Source organism: Oncorhynchus masou, chromosome 8 (genome assembly GCF_036934945.1).
Source record: "Oncorhynchus masou masou isolate Uvic2021 chromosome 8, UVic_Omas_1.1, whole genome shotgun sequence".
Taxonomy (NCBI): domain Eukaryota; kingdom Metazoa; phylum Chordata; class Actinopteri; order Salmoniformes; family Salmonidae; genus Oncorhynchus; species Oncorhynchus masou.
Window position 1 is genome coordinate 39,515,637 of NC_088219.1, and position 20,429 is coordinate 39,536,065.

A 20,429-nucleotide genomic window follows, 5' to 3' on the forward strand; every position below is an offset into this window, starting at 1 on the left:
CTCTACATTTTTGAGGAAAAGCACAATTGCCCATTTATGCTTTATTTCTATTCAAGTAAAATTCAGAACATATCGGAACTGTTAAAATGACCATGTTAGAGAGGATGTATTTTGGATAGGTATAGATAGACATTATGTTAGCTTATTCTAGACCACAGCATTATCAAGCAGAACATGATTCTGAAATGACATCACTGAGTATACAAACATAACATTGCAAAATATATACATATAAAACAAACACTTATATTTACTTAAGCCCATGTATCCCCATTTTTACAGTTAGTGTTGACGTAATTACTTTCAAGATATTGCATAAAAATCAAAGGTTCAGAAATGTAGAGATGTGAAAGGAATGTGAATTACAGCATAACCTGCTAAGAACAGCAAGTTTCTTTTATTCCCCATAACCCTAAGGCCTCATCCACTAAATATGATTCCAGAACCGTAAGATGATTCCATATTAAATAGTTATAGGTAAGAAGTACAGAAAATTTCTTCTGTGCACCGCTAACCCAAAACCAAAAAAAAGCTAACTTCACTTCTTGGTAATACAAAAGAAATAAAAAAACGACAGAAGATAAAGTATCTAAACAAACTTGTTGATATTTGACTACGGTATAACGAGTGTGACTGAATGATCTGCATCAATATCACAACGCTTAAATGGTTGACTGGATGATGTGCCATGGCTACTGTGTTTTCAGCTCACATAACTCTGAGTGGGAGTGAAATGGTTCAATCTACACGCATCGAAAGTCTGCTAACTTTAATGTCAGGTGCTCTAAACCCAGTGCAATTCAACCTGCCTCCTGACATATTGATTGCACATTGCACTCTGCTGTCAATTAAAAATAAAGCCCCCAATCAATCACCAGATACAAATTTGACACCTTTGTTACACACAGCAGAGAACCACAAACGAGCAGCAAATCAGTCTACATTCAGTCCAAAAACATTAGACATTTATTGTATCGACCAAGCATTCACAATCTCCACCACACACACTCAGGAGAGCACACAAAAATCTGTCTCTCTCACGCGATATAAACACTGAAGTAACAGCTTCCCTCGGTTCTCAAAATAATAAGGCATGATGACACTACTAACAAAAACAAAAATGTTTTATTTCTGACATATCGCAAAAGCAAAGGTGGCTGCCTTCGTATTTTTTAAATCCAGCATTTACTTCCTGTTTGCGGGGCCACGTGGCAAATCCTTCGATTGCTTGTGTCGGGCCAAGTCTTTGTCTGAACCTGTAGCTTCTTTCACCACAGCAGCCACTCTTGAAGTCTCTCTCTTGGTGTTTTTCTGTGCAGACGCTACCTCTTGAGCAGATTCCCCTTTCTTCTTGTCAGCCTGTTCTTTTCGGCTGGAGGTTACCTGCTTGTCAGAGTTAGTGACCCTGGGTTCAGCTGTGCTGAGTTTGGCCTGGACGGTGCTGTTGCTGGTGGTAGTGGCTGCTGGCCCTGTAGCATCCACCCCACCCAGGCCCCTATAAGAGCCCAACCTAAGGCCTTCTGACCTAGGGGCCTCTTCCCTCGGCTTCCCCTGGTCCTCCCTAGAGGTCTGGACCACAGCCTCCTGTCCGGTGCTGCTGTTGGCTCTGCTTGAGAGAGTTCCACCTTTGGGTGGGTGTGCTTCTCTTCTCACTGCTGGGGCTGGCACCACTGGTAAAGGGGCGGATTGGGAGGGAGCACTGGACCAGGTCGGAGGCTCTTTCTGGGCTTGTCGGGTTGTAGCAAAGATATGGGCTGGCTCTTTCATGACAGTGGTTGCGTTTGGGGAAAGAGTTTTATGAGGGGGTGATTTATGTTTTGAATCTATGATTTGTCTGACAACTGTTGAAGTAGTGATTTCCTTTTGTTTTGAGTTGATTGAGGTTGAGATAGAGGTTTTCGGAGGAGCTGATTTCTGTTTTGAGTCCAGGTTATCTTTGATGACTTGGGCTGGGGTTGGGGCAAAGGTGTGGGGTTCTGGTTCTTTCTGTTTCTTTTTGGGGTCAGAGTTTTGTCTGACAACTGGAGTTAGGGCAGGAATTTGGGACAAAGATTCCTTTAGTTTGGAGACTGAACTTTCTTTGACATGGCTTTGGACTGAGGTTTTGAGTACGGGATCTTTCTGTTTTGAGTCTGGGATTTCTTTGACCATTGAGACCGAGGTTTTCTGAGATGACTCTTGCGGTTTTGAATCCAGGCTCACTTTGACGACTGGGGCTGAGGCAGGCGTTTTCGCTTCATACCTCCCCCTCTCCTCCTCTGTCTTACCAAAAGTTTGTGAAGCGAGAGGTGAGTCAGATCTTGGCTTAGTTTTGGGATTGAAGATCGTTTGTTTTGTTGAAGCGGGACTTGATGGGGATTGTTTCACTGTCCGCACAGGAATCGTCTCTTTGATATTCACATCAGTTTCCTTTTTAGTGATGAGTATTTCTGCCTCAAGAGCTCCTTTGACCCAAGCCTTTTCAGCAGGTCGATTTGTTAAAGATAGCTGCTCTCGCTCTCCAGTCTTTGCATTACTACCCTTCATCTTTGGTGAAGTGGGATCTTCTCTACTTTGCTTCGCTACACTACTATTTGCTACCTGACTGCTAAGGGTACAAGCATATTTTCTTTGATCACACCTTTGAGTTGCTTCCGTTTTACCAGTTGCATTGTACAACATTTCTTTAGACAAAACACATTTTACATCCACTTTAGGACCTGACTCTCTGACTTGGGTCATTTTATCTCTTCCTGCGTTTGCAGTTTGGAGCTCCTCAACAGCAGACACACTGGCAGGTTCAGTGTTTGGAACTGGCCTGTTTCTTTGAACCGTGTCGGGATTCTGGGTTTTCTCCGTGCCATGCTGTTTTTGAGAAGCTTGACCACTTGTTCGGTTCTTATCTCCAAGACTAGGTATTGGAGCAGGGATGGACGATTGCTTTGTGGTCCCTGTCGAGGGACTGCTGGATAACATCTGCTGCTTTGACAGGTATGGAGTCTGCTCTAAAATATATTGTACGAATGTAGTGATGCTACCTGTATTCTCAGCTGGTCTTTGTTTCTCATTGCTCTGCAGGTAACTGGGCCCTGACTGACAATCTGAACTTTGCTTCACTGGTACAGCAACATGAGGGGCAGTTGTATGAACCTCCATTTTTGGGGCAGGGACGGATGGTGCAGTCTTCCTGGGATTCCCTGGCTTTGCGGCGACAACTGTATCGGATGTCTTGGAGCTGTCAATGTTGTTTTGCTGTGCAGGAGCTGAAGTCTCTTGAGGTGGCTCAACCTCCTCCTCCTGGTCTTCGTTGCTGACCTCCCGTATGGAGGGCGTCTTCCCGCAGTGGGAAAAATGGGCGCTGTGGCGGGATGTCCTATGATCGTGAGCTATCATACTGGACCTGCTCTCTTGTTTCCCACCAAAGTCGGAGACCTCTGCCTTGGAGGAAGCCATAGGGGGTTCACTGTGACTAGGTCTGTTGTGTGGCATCTCACCACTGCTACTGCATTTAAACCCAGTGTTGGAAACACTAGCCTCTTTGGCGGGAACTGGGCTGCCGAGGGCCACAACAGCTGCAGGGCTTAGTATACTGGTGGGCAGGCTTTTCTGCTTGTCAGAGGGTTTGAGCAGGGGAATCAACACCTGCCGCTCAACTGGGCTTTGCAGCCATGTGGGTATCCCTATTGAGCCGCCATCGCTGTCGGCCAACTTGGAGGCGCAGGTGTCGGTTTTTGACACCCTTGGCCCGGAAAGAAGGCCAATGTCCAGGGTGCCCTCCAGGGGTTTGAGGGAGGAGACCAGACGCCCCTCCAGCTTGTATTCCGAGGAGGTCTTCCTGAGGGAGCCTTCATTGGAGGAGATGAGCTGGAGTTTCTCCACGGCGCTTCCCTCCCCCCTCCCAGAGAACATCTTGGGGTTCAGGCCCTCAGGGCTGGTGTGGACGCTGCTCATTGTACTTTTGATGTGGTCTAGAGCCAGCGCTGAGTCCAGTTGCAGACTCTTGGAACGTATGGAGCTAAAATGGAGGCTCTCATGAATGCCGGGAGAGAGCCGACACATGCCGCCGTCTTCCCGCTCCTCAAACGACAGCCTCTTTCGGGTAAATTCCATGTTGGGGGCCTTGAAATCAAGCCTGTCTGGCTTACCGCCCTCTTTGCTCTGCCTGGACAGCTGCCACTCAGGCTTCTGGGGGCTCCAGTCAGGATGGATAGAGCACAGAGACGAGTCAGCGCTATTGCCCCCTAGTGGTTCGGGGGTGCCCTCACCGGCACGCGTGTTCAGCTTCTTATACAGAACATCTTTTAGGGTGAAGCTGGCAGCTTTGCCTTCCAGTGAGACTGTATCTGAGCCTTGGCTTCTGCCCTGGCATCTTCCTCCTTCAGCACCAGATGTATCAGACTCCTGTAGAGCGTCCTGCTTCTGCAGGGATTCTCGCCTCTCTGACCAGTCCTGTTTCTTCATCACCCCCTTGGCTTTCAGTTTCTCCTTGTCCAGCTCTTCCATAGACTCCTGCCGACCCATCTTGCGGCCAACGGGCCTCTTGAGGCAGCCCTGCTCAGCCGGCCGGACCCGGGTGATGGCCGGAGGCTCGCTGGACGTCTCCTCCACACTCTGCAGGGTGTGGTGGTCCATGTCCCCAGGACGCGCCTCCTCTCCCAGGGCCTCTTCCTGGGTCACCTCCAGGCTGTGCTTCCTGGAACACAGGTGCTTCTTGTCACCCGTGTAGGAGGGTGACAGCTTCTCCTCCGACTGCACCCGCTGGAGGAGCGGCGAGCGGGGCGGCTCCGCACTCTTGGGCCGTACCATGTGGCGGACAATGGTGGGGGGAGAGTGCATCTTGACTGGGAAGGCCTGGGTGGTCTTGGAGATCCCCATGGTCCCATGGCTGAGTAAGGGAGATGGTGAGCGCTGCGGGGAGGTGGGCTGGGGGGTCGGAGATGGGGTGCGGGCCAGCGGGGAGAGGGGAATGCTGCCGGCGGACTTGCGACGGCCCTGTCGGAGCCTCTGGCCGGTCAGTTTGGGGCCCAGGCCGTGGAGGGTGCTGGGACGAATGTGGCCGGAGCCTGCGGGGGAGTTTGGAGCACTGGAGCTCGGGGAGCTACTCTGAGAGGAGTTGCCACCTGGAAACACAGAGGGAAGGACGTTATTCAACTAATAATATTTTATAGCGGTAAATATTGTACACCTTCATTTAAGAAATATTGATTGTTTCACTGATATACACTGCTCAATTCTAAAATGTATTTTATTCCATCGAATGTGAACGATTGACAGTCTATCTCACCTGACTGGTTGAAGTCGGGGGTGGGTCGGAAGGCTGCGGTGGGGGAGCGGGGGGACAGGCTGTGGGTAGGAGACCCTGGGAGACTCTCCCCAGAGGACAGGGAGCGGTTGAGAGAGGAGAAACTACGGCTGGTCTGCAGCAGAGGGGAGGGCTGCATGGCAAAACGCCTGAACACAGACCGCCGCCTGGAGAGAGAGGAGACCACGTCAGTCTACCAGCACGAGGCCCAGAAACTCACTAGAATGTATTTGTGGTCTAGACTCTAGAGAGTCTAATCTAAGAAAACTATCCTTAAAAATGTGTTATAACTTCAAAAACAGTCCTCTCACTGTCAAATGCATTTATTTTCCGCAAACTTAACATGTGTAAATATTTGAATGAACATAAGATTTAACAACTGAGACATAAACTGAACAAGATCCACAGACATGTGACTAACAGAAATGTTAGTCCCTAATGTGTCCCTGAACTAAGGGGAGCCCGGATCCCAATCCCATTGAGCACGTCTGGGACCTGTTGGATCAGAGAGAGAGGGCCATTCCCCCCAGAAATGTCTGGGAACTTGCAGGTGCCTGGGTGGAAGAGTGGGGTAACATCTCACAGCAAGAACCAGCAAATCTGGTGCAGTCCATGAGGAGGAGATGCACTGCAGTACTTAATGCAGCTGGTGTCCACACCAGATACAGACTGTTACTTTTGATTTTGACCCCCCCCCCCTTTGTTCAGGGGCACATTATTCCATTTTTGTTAATCACATGTCTGTGGAACTTGTTCAGTTTGTGTCTCGGTTGTTGAATATTGTTATGTTCATACAAATATTTTTATAAGTTCATGGAAAATAAATGCAGTTGACAGTGAGAGGCCTTTTTTTTTTTGCCACAGTGAGATCTTTGGAATGAAAAACTTGACCGACAGTGGTGATGAGAGTTGTCGTTGTCTAGTAGTGACAGGGGGGAATGTTATCACTGTTGCAAGGAGCCACAGCTCCACCCTGTGGTTATACTGTATATGACAAAACCTGAAAACACTTGCTGTACAAGCTTACTAGTGACCTCTACAGAGCACACTGTATAGAGACCTAGATCTAGTTAATTGGTTCATATCTAATAATGAAACGGTTTCTCATATAGAAAACAACAAAGCCAAACATGAAATTCTTGCCTTTCTTGCGTCTTCTCCTTCTTGGGCTTCTTGGTGCGTCGGATCATCTTGCTCCTGCAGCTGTTCCTCCTGGCAGGCCCTGTTTTGATGGAGGTGTTCTCAAACGGTGTGGTGGAGATGGCTACCTTACTGCCACTCTGGAAAGGAAGCAGATACACGGACACATAAGATCAACTGGCCCAAAATGAATTAGCTCCATTGTGAAAGTGTTAAGTTAGAAACAGGGTTGGAAATACAACAAATAGTTGGCTGGGCTACTGTAAATGAAATTACCGGTAGATAAACAGTGTGCGCTCTATCATGAGAATATCAAGTTGCAAACTAGAAATACCTTTAAAATATACCTTATGCTTATATGATTACGTCACTACCCTTTGTGGACAATTGTTACTAGCAGTTACAGTACATCTGATGAAAGCTTTATATCAGATTCTCTGGTTCTCTGACCTTGAGCAGCAGTTCCACCACCTCAGTGTGGACCAGGCCGTGGACCGGCTCTCCATTCACATGAGTGATGAGGTCACCAGCTTTCAGCCCCGCCTTCAGGGCCGGACCCGGGTCCTCCACATTCTAAACACATAGAAACACAGTTAGCTACTTGTATCTATCATCACTCAATAAATAAGATCATATTGCAGTACAAAAACAAAACATTGTTTCCCATGGTACAGATTTAATTGAATACAGCCACTTAACATATTATTCAATATCTAATGACACGGATGAAAGTGACCAACTGAAATGTACTGTATTACCGGTACTTCATTAGCTATTTGACTGTGTTTGTCCCAACATGGTGAAACAACGCTGTTCTTACTAAGACCGTGTGGTAGACAGTGTAGACGTCACGGTCGCAGGCGTACACCGGGATGGCCCGCAGCGTGAAACCAAACTTCTTCCCCGAGCTGTGGATGATGATTGGCTGCCGAGGGCAGATGACGCAGAGGGAGGAGTCTCGGCTGGGGGAGGAGTCACGAGAAGAAGGGTCCGAGGAGAGGGAGTAGGGGGATATGGGGCTGGCCAGAGGGGATTCCCCGAAGATATCTGGAACAATAAGACGGACAAATAAATGTCATTATTTTGAATGATTAAAAATGGCTGTAAATATCACAAAGCATTTAAGATAACTGGAAGAATGAGAAAGACATTTCTAATGATATCTGTACCAATATGAGACACACATTAATGAAAGGCATTTTACTAGGGGAAATAATGTGGCCATTGTGAAACAATCAAGAGACTAATCTGGGAATCTGCCAGATAGTGTGAAAGCTAAATAAGTGTTGCCATAAAGGTTTTTTGAATAGCACACCGTCAATTTGAATTCTAAAAATTCTTCAAACCAAAAACCCAGTGGAGGTTAATTTAAAGGTAAAAACACAGACACATATACAAGGACCGCTACTGTCATTTCTATTGACCTGTTTTCCAGTGGCAATCCCCTCAGTACCCAGCTGTTCCTATAAAGCCTGGGAGCCATGAATTACTGTGTCCCTGCTGGGAGTGAGCCCTAAGGGATTTACTCTGCTCCCAACAGTGAAGGGCCTCTCAGCTCACCACCGAGTTAGTGGCTCCTCTTCTGGGCTACTGCGCACACAGCCACTCCATAAACTGGAGCCTCATCCCAGCAGGAGCTGTGCCAATTTCACACAGATCTTTCATCTCAGCATCTTTCATCTCTTTCACACTCCTCTCTCGAAATCCATCGCTCTAATTCTAATTATGTGCTCACGCTTACTCCTCATCCTGTCCTCTAAATCAAAATGCTAGAGATCACAGGGGTTGTGTGTGTGTGTGTGTCCTCTCACCTCCAGGGATCATGAGGGAGAGGGCACTAGGTGAGACAGACTTGGAAACTTTGGCAACACCACCATGCTTATCCCCATGTCCATCGGGCTGCAGGCCGCCATGCTGCCCTCCCAGGTCCATGGGAGTCTTGGAGGAGGAGTCAGGGCTGTCTATGCCCTCATCCTTGGAAGGAAGCGGGTCCAGGTGCTCTGAGAAACTACCTACAGACCAAAGAAGAACAGGATACAATTATGTCCAAAATGTTCCATACATGTTTTTGTTACAATCAAGCACATTACCAGTTGAACCCACAGTCTTAAACACCCAACATGATGCCCATATCTAGCATTATCCCTACATCTTCTACCAGCTCTAACCAGCTCGAGGCCCAGGCCTCCATACCAGAGAGAGTAGCCCCGCTGTGGGTGCTCCCGGGGGTGGTTGCGTCAGCCTCGTCCTCTCCGACGGAGAAGGCCCCCTTGCTGGGGTCCCTCAGGACCAGGGACTCCTCATCTCCGTCCTCTGCCGAGATGGCAAACTTGGGGAGCAGGCCGGGGGGGCGCAGGCCCATGCTAGTGCTCTCTGTGTCCGAGGATCGGGACAGGGAGTGCCTGAGGGGAGAAAATGCAAATGGGTAAATATCAACCACCCTCAGAAAAGAAACATTCAAAACATACTAGTTTACTGTATTATAATTGTTGTACTGACTAATTGGGTTATGCGTTGCAAGTGTAATGGTGATGAGAACTGAATGAATAGTGAACCAAAAGGTGTGTGAAAACAATAGATGGTCATTCATCAGAGTTTGAGTGTAACAGAAGGGATATTGTGAAGCGTACATTTCAGTGAACTCCGGTGTCCAGCTCAGAGAGTTCACAGTCAGAGAGCTCTCACTCTTCTTCTCCTCCGTCTCGCCCTTCTCCTCCAGCTGGCCACGGGACAGGTCCAAACTGCTGTACACCTACACACCACACAGACCGAGAGACCGACACATGCAGGGACAGACACACAGACAGAGACCTTACAGACTGTCCTCATACAGGAAAAAAAACTACTGTACACCTAAACACATCACTCATAAATATATCCATTCATAGTATGAAAAAGTTGGGTTCAAAAAAAAGTTGATTCCAAAATAGCAGTAGCAGCCACTGCTTAGGCTGTGCACTATAAACTGGTGGGTCGTGGTGGATCACGGAACATAAACTATTCCTCAGCCATTCTCCTGCCTTCGAAGGCACATTGTTTTCAGAGGCAGAGCATACTGCAATGCAGCACAACAACGCGCACGTGTTGGCATTGTGTTCTACGTTCTCCCAAAATAGATCTGATTTGCAGCAGAACATTTATGCAAAGCTGAGACTTACATTGCATGATGTAGGGGGTTGGGGGTAAAGATGCATAGCATGTCTTATGGACCAAACCAAGTCTGTTCCATATGAAATCTTACATGTTGAGTTAACACTGAAAGCATTCCAGATGTTGGTTTGAACTACCATCCTTTTCTGTTTATGGTAACAACCTCATTGATTCACAATTGTCTTTCCATCATAAGGAGTGATATGGAAGTGTGCGAGCAGTGATGCCTTGAGTGAATGCTTTGTGACTTACCGAGAGAGTGAGAGAAACAGCGACAGAGCGAGAGAAAGAAAGAGAACACACCTTGGAGAACCTGTGAGAGCAGGAGGAGAACTGTCGTAGCTCCACATTGAAGTCTTCATCATTCGTATCCTCCTCCTCCTCCATCTCCAGGTGATGGTACCTATCTGATCGAGCTGTGGGGGGAAAAAACTTTCAATTTTGAAGTAGCTGCATTCTATAGTATAGATTACTGTACTTTATAAGAGCAGGAAGTAGACTAGACTCACTGTCGAAGTAGCTGCATTCTATAGTATAGATTACTGTACTTTATAAGAGCAGGAAGTAGACTAGACTCACTGTCGAAGTAGCTGCATTCTATAGTATAGATTACTGTACTTTATAAGAGCAGGAAGTAGACTAGACTCACTGTCGAAGTAGCTGCATTCTATAGTATAGATTACTGTACTTTATAAGAGCAGGAAGTAGAGACTCACTCGACATTCACTGTACTTTATAAGAGCAGGAAGTAGACTAGACTCAGTCGAAGTAGCTGCATTCTATAGTATAGATTACTGTACTTTATAAGAGCAGGAAGTAGACTAGACTCACTGTCGAAGTAGCTGCATTCTATAGTATAGATTACTGTACTTTATAAGAGCAGGAAGTAGACTAGACTCACTGTCGAAGTAGCTGTATTCTATAGTATAGATTACTGTACTTTATAAGAGCAGGAAGTAGACTAGACTCACTGTCGAAGTAGCTGCATTCTATAGTATAGATTACTGTACTTTATAAGAGCAGGAAGTAGACTAGACTCACTGTCGAAGTAGCTGCATTCTATAGTATAGATTACTGTACTTTATAAGAGCAGGAAGTAGACTAGACTCACTGTCGAAGTAGCTGCATTCTATAGTATAGATTACTGTACTTTATAAGAGCAGGAAGTAGACTAGACTCACTGTCGAAGTAGCTGCATTCTATAGTATAGATTACTGTACTTTATAAGAGCAGGAAGTAGACTAGACTCACTGTACTTTCAGGAAGTAGACTAAGTAGCTGCATTCTATAGTATAGATTACTGTACTTTATAAGAGCAGGAAGTAGACTAGACTCACTGTCGAAGTAGCTGCATTCTATAGTATAGATTACTGTACTTTATAAGAGCAGGAAGTAGACTAGACTCACTGTCGAAGTAGCTGTATTCTATAGTATAGATTACTGTACTTTATAAGAGCAGGAAGTAGACTAGACTCACTGTCGAAGTAGCTGTATTCTATAGTATAGATTACTGTACTTTATAAGAGCAGGAAGTAGACTAGACTCACTGTCGAAGTAGCTGCATTCTATAGTATAGATTACTGTACTTTATAAGAGCAGGAAGTAGACTCGAGTAGCTGTATTCACTGTACTTTATCGAAGTAGCTGTATTCTATAGTATAGATTACTGTACTTTATAAGAGCAGGAAGTAGACTAGACTCACTGTCGAAGTATTCTAGCTGTATTCTTTATAGTATAGATTACTGTACTTTATAAGAGCAGGAAGTAGACTAGACTCACTGTCGAAGTAGCTGCATTCTATAGTATAGATTACTGTACTTTATAAGAGCAGGAAGTAGACTAGACTCACTGTCGAAGTAGCTGCATTCTATAGTATAGATTACTGTACTTTATAAGAGCAGGAAGTAGACTAGACTCACTGTCGAAGTAGCTGCATTCTATAGTATAGATTACTGTACTTTATAAGAGCAGGAAGTAGACTCGACTCACTGTCGAAGTAGCTGCATTCTATAGTATAGATTACTGTACTTTTTAAGAGCAGGAAGTAGACTAGACTCACTGTCGAAGTAGCTGCATTCTATAGTATAGATTACTGTACTTTTTAAGAGCAGGAAGTAGACTAGACTCACTGTCGAAGTAGCTGTATTCTATAGTATAGATTACTGTACTTTATAAGAGCAGGAAGTAGACTAGACTCACTGTCGAAGTAGCTGCATTCTATAGTATAGATTACTGTACTTTATAAGAGCAGGAAGTAGACTAGACTCACTGTCGAAGTAGCTGCATTCTATAGTATAGATTACTGTACTTTATAAGAGCAGGAAGTAGACTAGACTCACTGTCGAAGTAGCTGCATTCTATAGTATAGATTACTGTACTTTATAAGAGCAGGAAGTAGACTAGACTCACTGTCGAAGTAGCTGTATTCTATAGTATAGATTACTGTACTTTATAAGAGCAGGAAGTAGACTAGACTCACTGTCGAAGTAGCTGCATTCTATAGTATAGATTACTGTACTTTATAAGAGCAGGAATAGACTAGACTAGTCGAAGTAGCTGTATTCTATTACTGTACTTTATAAGAGCAGGAAGTAGACTAGACTCACTGTCGAAGTAGCTGTATTCTATAGTATAGATTACTGTACTTTATAAGAGCAGGAAGTAGACTAGACTCACTGTCTTTATAAGAGCAGGAAGTAGCTGCATTCTATAGTATAGATTACTGTACTTTATAAGAGCAGGAAGTAGACTAGACTCACTGTCGAAGTAGCTGCATTCTATAGTATAGATTACTGTACTTTATAAGAGCAGGAAGTAGACTAGACTCACTGTCGAAGTAGCTGCATTCTATAGTATAGATTACTGTACTTTATAAGAGCAGGAAGTAGACTAGACTCACTGTCGAAGTAGCTGCATTCTATAGTATAGATTACTGTACTTTATAAGAGCAGGAAGTAGACTAGACTCACTGTCGAAGTAGCTGCATTCTATAGTATAGATTACTGTACTTTATAAGAGCAGGAAGTAGTAGCTGCATTCTATAGTATAGATTACTGTACTTTATAAGAGCAGGAAGTAGACTAGACTCACTGTCGAAGTAGCTGCATTCTATAGTATAGATTACTGTACTTTTTAAGAGCAGGAAGTAGACTAGACTCACTGTCGAAGTAGCTGCATTCTATAGTATAGATTACTGTACTTTATAAGAGCAGGAAGTAGACTCGACTCACTGTCGAAGTAGCTGTATTCTATAGTATAGATTACTGTACTTTTTAAGAGCAGGAAGTAGACTAGACTCACTGTCGAAGTAGCTGGTGTCGTCCTCTGACTCCAGCTGAGGGATGAACTCGGCCTTCTGTCTCAGCAGACTGTCCCAGTCCAGAGTGTGGAAGAACTGGTGGTGCTTCACCTCATACGCACCGCCTAAGGAAGGATGCACAAACATATTATGAACAGACACACATAACCTGACAGAGCTTGAGAGAATCTGCGGAGAAGAATGGGAGAAACTCCCCAAATACAGGTGTACCAAGCTTGTAGCGTCATACACAAGAAGACTAGAGGCTGTAATCGCTGCCAAACGGTGCTTCAACAAAGTACTGAGTAAAGGGACTGAATACTTATGTAAATGTGCTATGTTTTTTTGTTTTAGGCTTTGTCATTATGGCGTATTGATGAGGGGGGAAAAATGTTTTAATCCATTTTAGAATAAGGTTGTAACGTAACAAAATGTGGAAAAAGTCAAGGGGTCTGAATACTTTATGAATGCACTGTACACACACGCATACACACAGTAGTGTAAAGTACTTAATAAAAATACTTTGAAGTACGACTTAAGTAGTTTTTTGTTGTATCTGTACTTTACTATGTCTTTTTCGGACAATTTCTACTTTTACTTAACTACATTCCTAAAGAAAATAATTATTTTTTTACTTCATACATTTTCCCTGACACCCACAAGTATTTGTTATATTTTGAATGCTGAGCAGAACAGGAAAAGTGTTCAATTCACACGCTTATCAAGAGAACATCCATGGCATCGCTACTGCCTTTGATCTGGCGGTCTCACTAAACACACAAATGATGTCTAAGTGTTGGAGTGTGCCCCTGGCTTTCCGTAAAATACAAAAAAACAAGAAAAAGTTATTATTAAAAAATTATTTGTACTTTTACTTTTGATACTTAAGTATATTTAAAACCAAATAATTTTAGACTTTTACCCAAGTAGTATTCTACTAAGTGACTCTCACTTGAGTCAGTTTCTATTAGGGTATCTTTACTTTTACTCAAGTATGGCAAATGGGGTACTTTTTCCACCTCTGCATACACAAACAGACTCACAGAGATGGACACCGATATCTTGCACACATAGTGTACCAACATACTTCTGGTCCATTCAAGACAAAAGTTGCCATTGGACAGCGGTGCCCCAACGCAAAAGGAAATGCAGACGCTAACATTTCATCCTCTTTTTTTACTGGCCAGCACCCAAAAGTGACATCACCAGCCACCAATTATGCAGTGCAATTTCCGGCCGGTGACCTTTGAGGAAGAGACGGAGGGCCGCCGATGAATAGCTCGACCCCAACCTCTGGATCTGATGAATACAGTCCTGTATAGCCTGCTGTGCAGGAGACAAAGGCCACGTCCCAAATGGCACCCTATTCACGGTGCACTACTTTTGACCAGAGCCCTATAGAGCAAATAGGGTGCCATTTAAGACACGGTGGGGAGGCCGTGGCTTCATCTCAGGTCAGGGACAATGTTGATGATTTGCAGACGCTGAAGATGCGTGACCTTGCCTGGGTCGACATTCGAGGTGGCCCGGGAGGAATTATTGTAATTGGGGAAAGGTGAGGCAGCGGAGTTTTGTGATAAACTGTTCCGCCCATTTGTTTGATCCCATTTGTCCAGCCTTGTATCTTTAAATAACGGGCTGTGCTGAGAAGGCACCAAGAGAGTTATGACAATAACCACTGTCTGTACCTGGACAGTTTTAACTGAGGGGAGAGGACGCTCCCTGATAGGTCATAACTTAACCTTTGAACACCTTCAACCTCTAATAATAGAAAACATTTCATTTCCTGTACCCTGTGCTGAGTTTCAATAAATTAAACGTAGCCCCAATAAATCCAATCTTTTGCCTGACTCACATAAATATGGGGCCGACTCTAACCGTAATCTGCTTGGTGGATGTGAAACCAGGCCAGCCTAGTACAGCTTGGTTTGGTTTGGTAGAGAGAAAAAGGTATTTGTATGTGGCATGTGTTGTGCACAACTTGTGCCTACCTGTTCCCATCCTCTCCAGAGGGTTCTGTCTGAGTAGCAGGGTGATCAGTTCCTGGGAGTCGGCAGGGGGAGCATCTTCTCCTTCCGGCCAGTTGATCACATCTTGGAAACGACAACACAGTCAGTTAGTACTTAGCAAAATCCCACAGACAACACATATAGAGTTAGCTAGAAGTTAGCAACAATATCCCACACAAAAAAAACAACTGAGTTGACTAGCCGTTAGCAATATCCCATAGAAACACACATACCGAGTTAGCTAGCCATTAGCACTATCCCCTAGACAACACATACGGAGTTAGCAGTTAGCCACATTTAACAGTCAATCTGATTAATGCATGTCATTAAGAGTTTCCTCAGACAAAAGGGCATATTGTTATTCACACCATTGAATTTGGAAATTGGCGATCTTCACTCCCTCAAGGATGAGATGAAATTCATGATTGTCTGTTCTCCAGTACTGGAATAATATGTATTATCCAGGTCTGAATTTTTTAAATAATTACAATGCCTTCAGAAAGTATTCATACCCTTCGACTTATCCACGTGACTCGTTTCAGGAAACTGGGCGTATGTCGCGCCATTTTTAAATTTATCTTTATTATAAAAATGCATTTTTAGGCAGAAATGCCTTCTGGAACATGTGAACTTTCATGTGCCTTAATAATAAACTTGTATGCCATCTGTAAATATGAATAAAATTGTTAAATTACGAGCCTAGTTGGTTTAGCCACAGAAAAAGACAACAACCATCCCGCCAGCCATGATTGGCTGAGGTAATGAGTAGGCTCGTAGGCTCGACATGCAGAGAGATGAGTTCGAATTGATCTGCCATGTAGCTCGCTGCTGTCTATAACATGAGCTGGTCAGTATGTGCAGGTAATCCTTTCTAATCTGCTTAAATGTTGCTCCCCACTTTCTGGAGAACCGAGTTTTGAAGGCAGTGGAATTAGAGTATGATCGCTAAGGAGATGGAGATTATTCTGCCGTTTGATTGCAAATATGCAGACGGAGTCAAAAAGAGAACTGTTGTATAAAACACCGCCCCTGGATTACGTCTTCAAACTAAGGGTAACCATGGCATCCGTGAGGGAGAAGCGTCCATCCATGTTTACGGGTAAGATAGTCGAGCTAGCTACATTTTCAGATAAGACATTTCTCATTTTGTCAGAAAGTCGTTATCATTTCAAGTTAAAGCCTACTGTTAGCTAGTTAGCTAACGTTAGCTGGCTGGCTAGTTAGCTAATGTTACGTGTATGATCTGTGTAGTAATATTATTCATATCTCTGAGCCATTTGCATTGCTAGTTATAGCCTAATTTTAGCTGGCTCATATTTAACCTGGTTGGTTATCTACCTGCAGATTCATGCAGGGTAGTAACGTTATGAGATGGGATTATGGTTAATTGTTTAGCTTGCTCGCTAGCTACAAGTCTAAACAAAAGACCACATTATGCAAGTAACTATTTCAATAGAATGTTCATAATGTCACTGCAACAACTAGATGTAGCTGGTAAATTCGCTCTGGCCATCTACTCCGATTTCAGAGCACACCCGTCAGTGTGCCAGAGCGCAGAATAATTTACGAACGCTCAACACCAATTGAATAGGGCCTGTGTCACTAATCGTCGGCATAAAAATGTCAGTAAATTTTTGCCAACAGCACATTTGCAGTCACCAACGCTCTAGATAACGTAAAAAAAAGCCTAACAAGTTCTGCAAGAGTGAGTGAAATGGTCAGAGAGTTCTCTCATTTGTGTCTGGATATAGCTAGCAAGCCAGCCAACGTTAGCCAGTTAGCTTGGGTGCTTGACTGCTGTTAGTCAGAACCCTCGGACCAACACTTCTCCTCGTCCGGTGTGCGCCCGTACGCTCCGAGAGTGAAACGCTCTGAGTATACGAACGCCCAGAGCACACTCGGATTAAATTTACGAACACACCCGTAGTATAAGCCAGCCTTTAGTCTTGAAATATCTAGTTGTTTAGTACATAGCCTCACATGTGAATCCTTAAAGAGATGGGGTTGAAGCCTAAGAAGGTGTGAACGATGCTGAATGGGTGAAGATAAAGAAGAGCTCTCCAGAAGGTACCAAAACATTAAAGGGACATTTTCTCAAAAGTGTGGTTACAAATTTATCAACTTTCAAAGCAGAATTACTAAGACATAAAATTTGGACATAAAAATGTATCCAATGTAGAGAACACCATTTCAGATTTTGCTACAAGAGACCGAGCCTGTCGGTCACATTTTGTTGTGTTAGAGGATGAAATCAAAATTGATTCAAGATTTTTTTTTGATTCTCACCCATGTACACACCCCATAATGTCAAAGTGAAAACATGTTTTTATACATTTTAGTAAATGTATTGAAAATGAAATATCGAATTTATAGATGTATTCACATCCCTGAGTCAAGAAGCACCTTTAGCAGCGATTACAGCTTTAAGTCGTATTGGCTATCAGCGGTGCACATCTGCATTTGGGGATTTTCTTCCATTCTTCCTTCATTAATGATTTCTCAAGCTCTGTTAAGTTAGGTGGGGAGCGGTGGTAAACAGCAATCTTCAAGTCTTTCCACAGACTTTCAAATGGGATTAAAGTCTGGGCTTTGGCTGAGCCACTTGAGGACTTTCACATTTATGTTCTGAAGCCATTCCAGCGTTGCTTTGGGTGTATGGTTGGGGTCATTGTCCTGTAGAAACGTAAGTCTTTGCCCCAGTCTAAGGTTGTTTGCACTCTGAAGCAGGTTTTCATCAAAGATTTTGCTCTATTTGACTCCATTGATTGTTTCCTCTATCTTTACCAGTCTCCCAGTCCTTGCTGCTGAAAAACATCCCATCCTCATAGCATGATGCCGCCACCACCATGCTTCATGTTAGGGATGGTGTTAAGACAGGTGATGAGCTGTACCTGGTTTTCTCCAGACAGGGCTTTACATTCAGGCCAAAGAGTTACATTTTTGTCTCATCAGAATCATTTGCCTTATGCTCTCAGTCTCTCAAGTTCCTTTTTGCTCCAGTCGTGTCATGTGCCCTCTTTCTCAGGACTGGCTTCTATCTGGCCACTCTCCCATAAAGCCCAGATTGGTGAAGTGCTGTAGAGACCGTTGTCCTTCTGGCAGGTTCTCCCATCTCAGCCAAGGAACTCTATCTCTGTCAGATTAGTCATTGGTCACCTCCCTGACCAAGGTCCTTCTTGCCCGTTTGGTCAGGATCGGGGTAAAGTCTGGGTAGTTACATATCTTTTCCATTTCCCTACTGTACTTAAGTAGTTTTTGGGGGGGTAACTGTACTTTACTTTTTATATTTTTGCCAACTTTTACTTTTCTATATTCCTAAAGAAAATAATGTACTTTATACTCCATACACTTTCCCTGACATCGAAAAGTATGTGTTACAATTTGACAGGAAAACGGTTGAATTCACACACTTCAAGAGTGAGTGAGAACATCCCTGGTCATCCCTACTGCCTCTGATCTGGCGGAATAACTAAACACAAATGCTTTGTTTGTAAACTATGTCTGAGTGTCGGTGTGCGCCCCTGAATATCAGTCAATAAAAAGAGAGAAAAAAAATGTGTCATCTGGTTTGCTTAATATAAGGAATTTGAAATATTTTGACTTTTGATACTTAAGTATATTTACTTACTTACTTTTGGACTTTTACTCAAGTAGTATTTTACTGGGTGACTTGCCCTTTTACTTGAGTCATTGTCGATTAAGGTATCTTTACTTTTACTCCAGTATGACAATTGAGTACTTTTCCCAGCACTGCATATATGCCTCATCACAACTCTATTTTGGACAGTTCCTTGGACTTCATAGTATAGTTTCTGCTTTTACATGCACTGTCAACTGTGGAACATTATTTAGACAGATGTGTTGCTTTCTAAACCATGTCCAAACAATTGAATTGGCCACAGGTGGACTCTAATCAAGTTGTAGTGACATCTCAAGGATGATCAGAGGAAATTGGATGCACCTGAGCTCAATTTAGAGTGTCATAGCAAAGGGTGGGAATACTTATTTAAATGAAATATTTAATTTTTAATAATTTAGCAAAAATGTCTAAAAACATCTCGCTTTGTCATTATGGGGTACTGTGTGTAAAAAAACAAGCAATTTAATCAATTTTGAATTCAGACTAACACAATAAAATGTAAAATAAGTCAAGGGGGTATGACTCATTTCTGAAGGTACTGTATGTGATCAAAATATCTGTGTGTGCATCTCCATGTCTCTGTGTGTTCATGTGTGTTTGACAAGTTTAGCCTGTTTGCAAAAGGTGAAAAATAGCAGCATACGCCACACCAGTATAGACTGCGCCATTCCACCGATTTCACTTTGGCGCCATTTCGCTCCCATTTTCATCAAATTTGGGAGTGGAGCATGAATATGCATGGTGGCCCTCAGGCCTGAACAGCGTGGCATTCAGCTCAGCGTGTTCAGAGCCCTTTAATTAACACTGCGTCCCTCTGGCCTGCCATGATGGAGAGCACACCAAATCTGTCATGGCAGCACATTCATTAACATAGGATAAGAGGGAACACTTGGGTTCTCTGTAAACTATCATAAAGTTATCAAAAACTTGAAAAAAATGTATGTCTCATGTCAAGCTGAATCCACACCCCCACACACCATCTGTTTTGTGCATTACATGCCTTAATCCCAAATGAATCGGAAAGATTGTGCCAATCTAATTCCATACTGAATAATTAGATATTACCATTAAGGCCTGCATATGTTTGTCCTACTTAGTTATGCATTGATGTCAACGTTCAGTGCAAATTCGACTTCATTGGAGCTTAGGATTCGCCCCATAAGTCAAATCACAAGGAGAGAAGAGAGTTAGACTGACCGCTGATGACCTGCCCAAACAGTTCTTCTGGTGTGTCTCCAAAGAAGGGTACGCAGCCGACCAGAAACTCATAGAGGATGATGCCCATAGCCCACCAGTCCACAGGCTTCCCATAGCCCTGTCTCAGGATCACCTCTGGAGCAATGTACTCTGGGGTCCCACACACCTGCAGACACAGACAGAAGGCAACGGGTATAGGCACATTATAATAGTAGTATGTTTTTGGTGAAAGGTTGAGGCTGGACATTGAAAAAGATTAACCTGAAAGCTGTTGGTATCCAATTTCTGAACACCTCAACAGTGTTCAGACTGAATACCATAGTTGTCATGTTCTCTCTGCTTTCTTGTTTTCATTACCAAAATAAATAAATGAGCAAGAAAGATTGGCTTATACTGTAGGTAGAATGTCATTCATCTCCAACACAATGTACCTGTTTATCAGAGAACTCCCGGGCGTCCTTCTCTATGTGTCCCTCGTACAGGTTAGTGGTCATGTTCATCAGGCCCACCTTGGACAGCCCAAAGTCTGTCAACTTGATGTGGCCCATGGAGGTCACCAGCAGACTGAGGAAGGGAGAGAATGAGAGAAAACCATAACATGGATGCCAATGGCAGAAGAAAGCGTCCGGCATTGTTGGAGCTCAGGAAACATACTATACCCTGCAATTACATCTGCAACCCTGTACATGTGACTGTACAACTACAAAATCTCA

General features: G+C 43.8%; 1 pseudogene; it reads right to left on the minus strand.

The window, feature by feature from the left end:
- Positions 1-939: 939 nt before the first annotated feature.
- Positions 940-20,429, minus strand: part of LOC135544656 (microtubule-associated serine/threonine-protein kinase 1-like) — a 172,793-nt pseudogene continuing 153,303 nt past the window's right edge.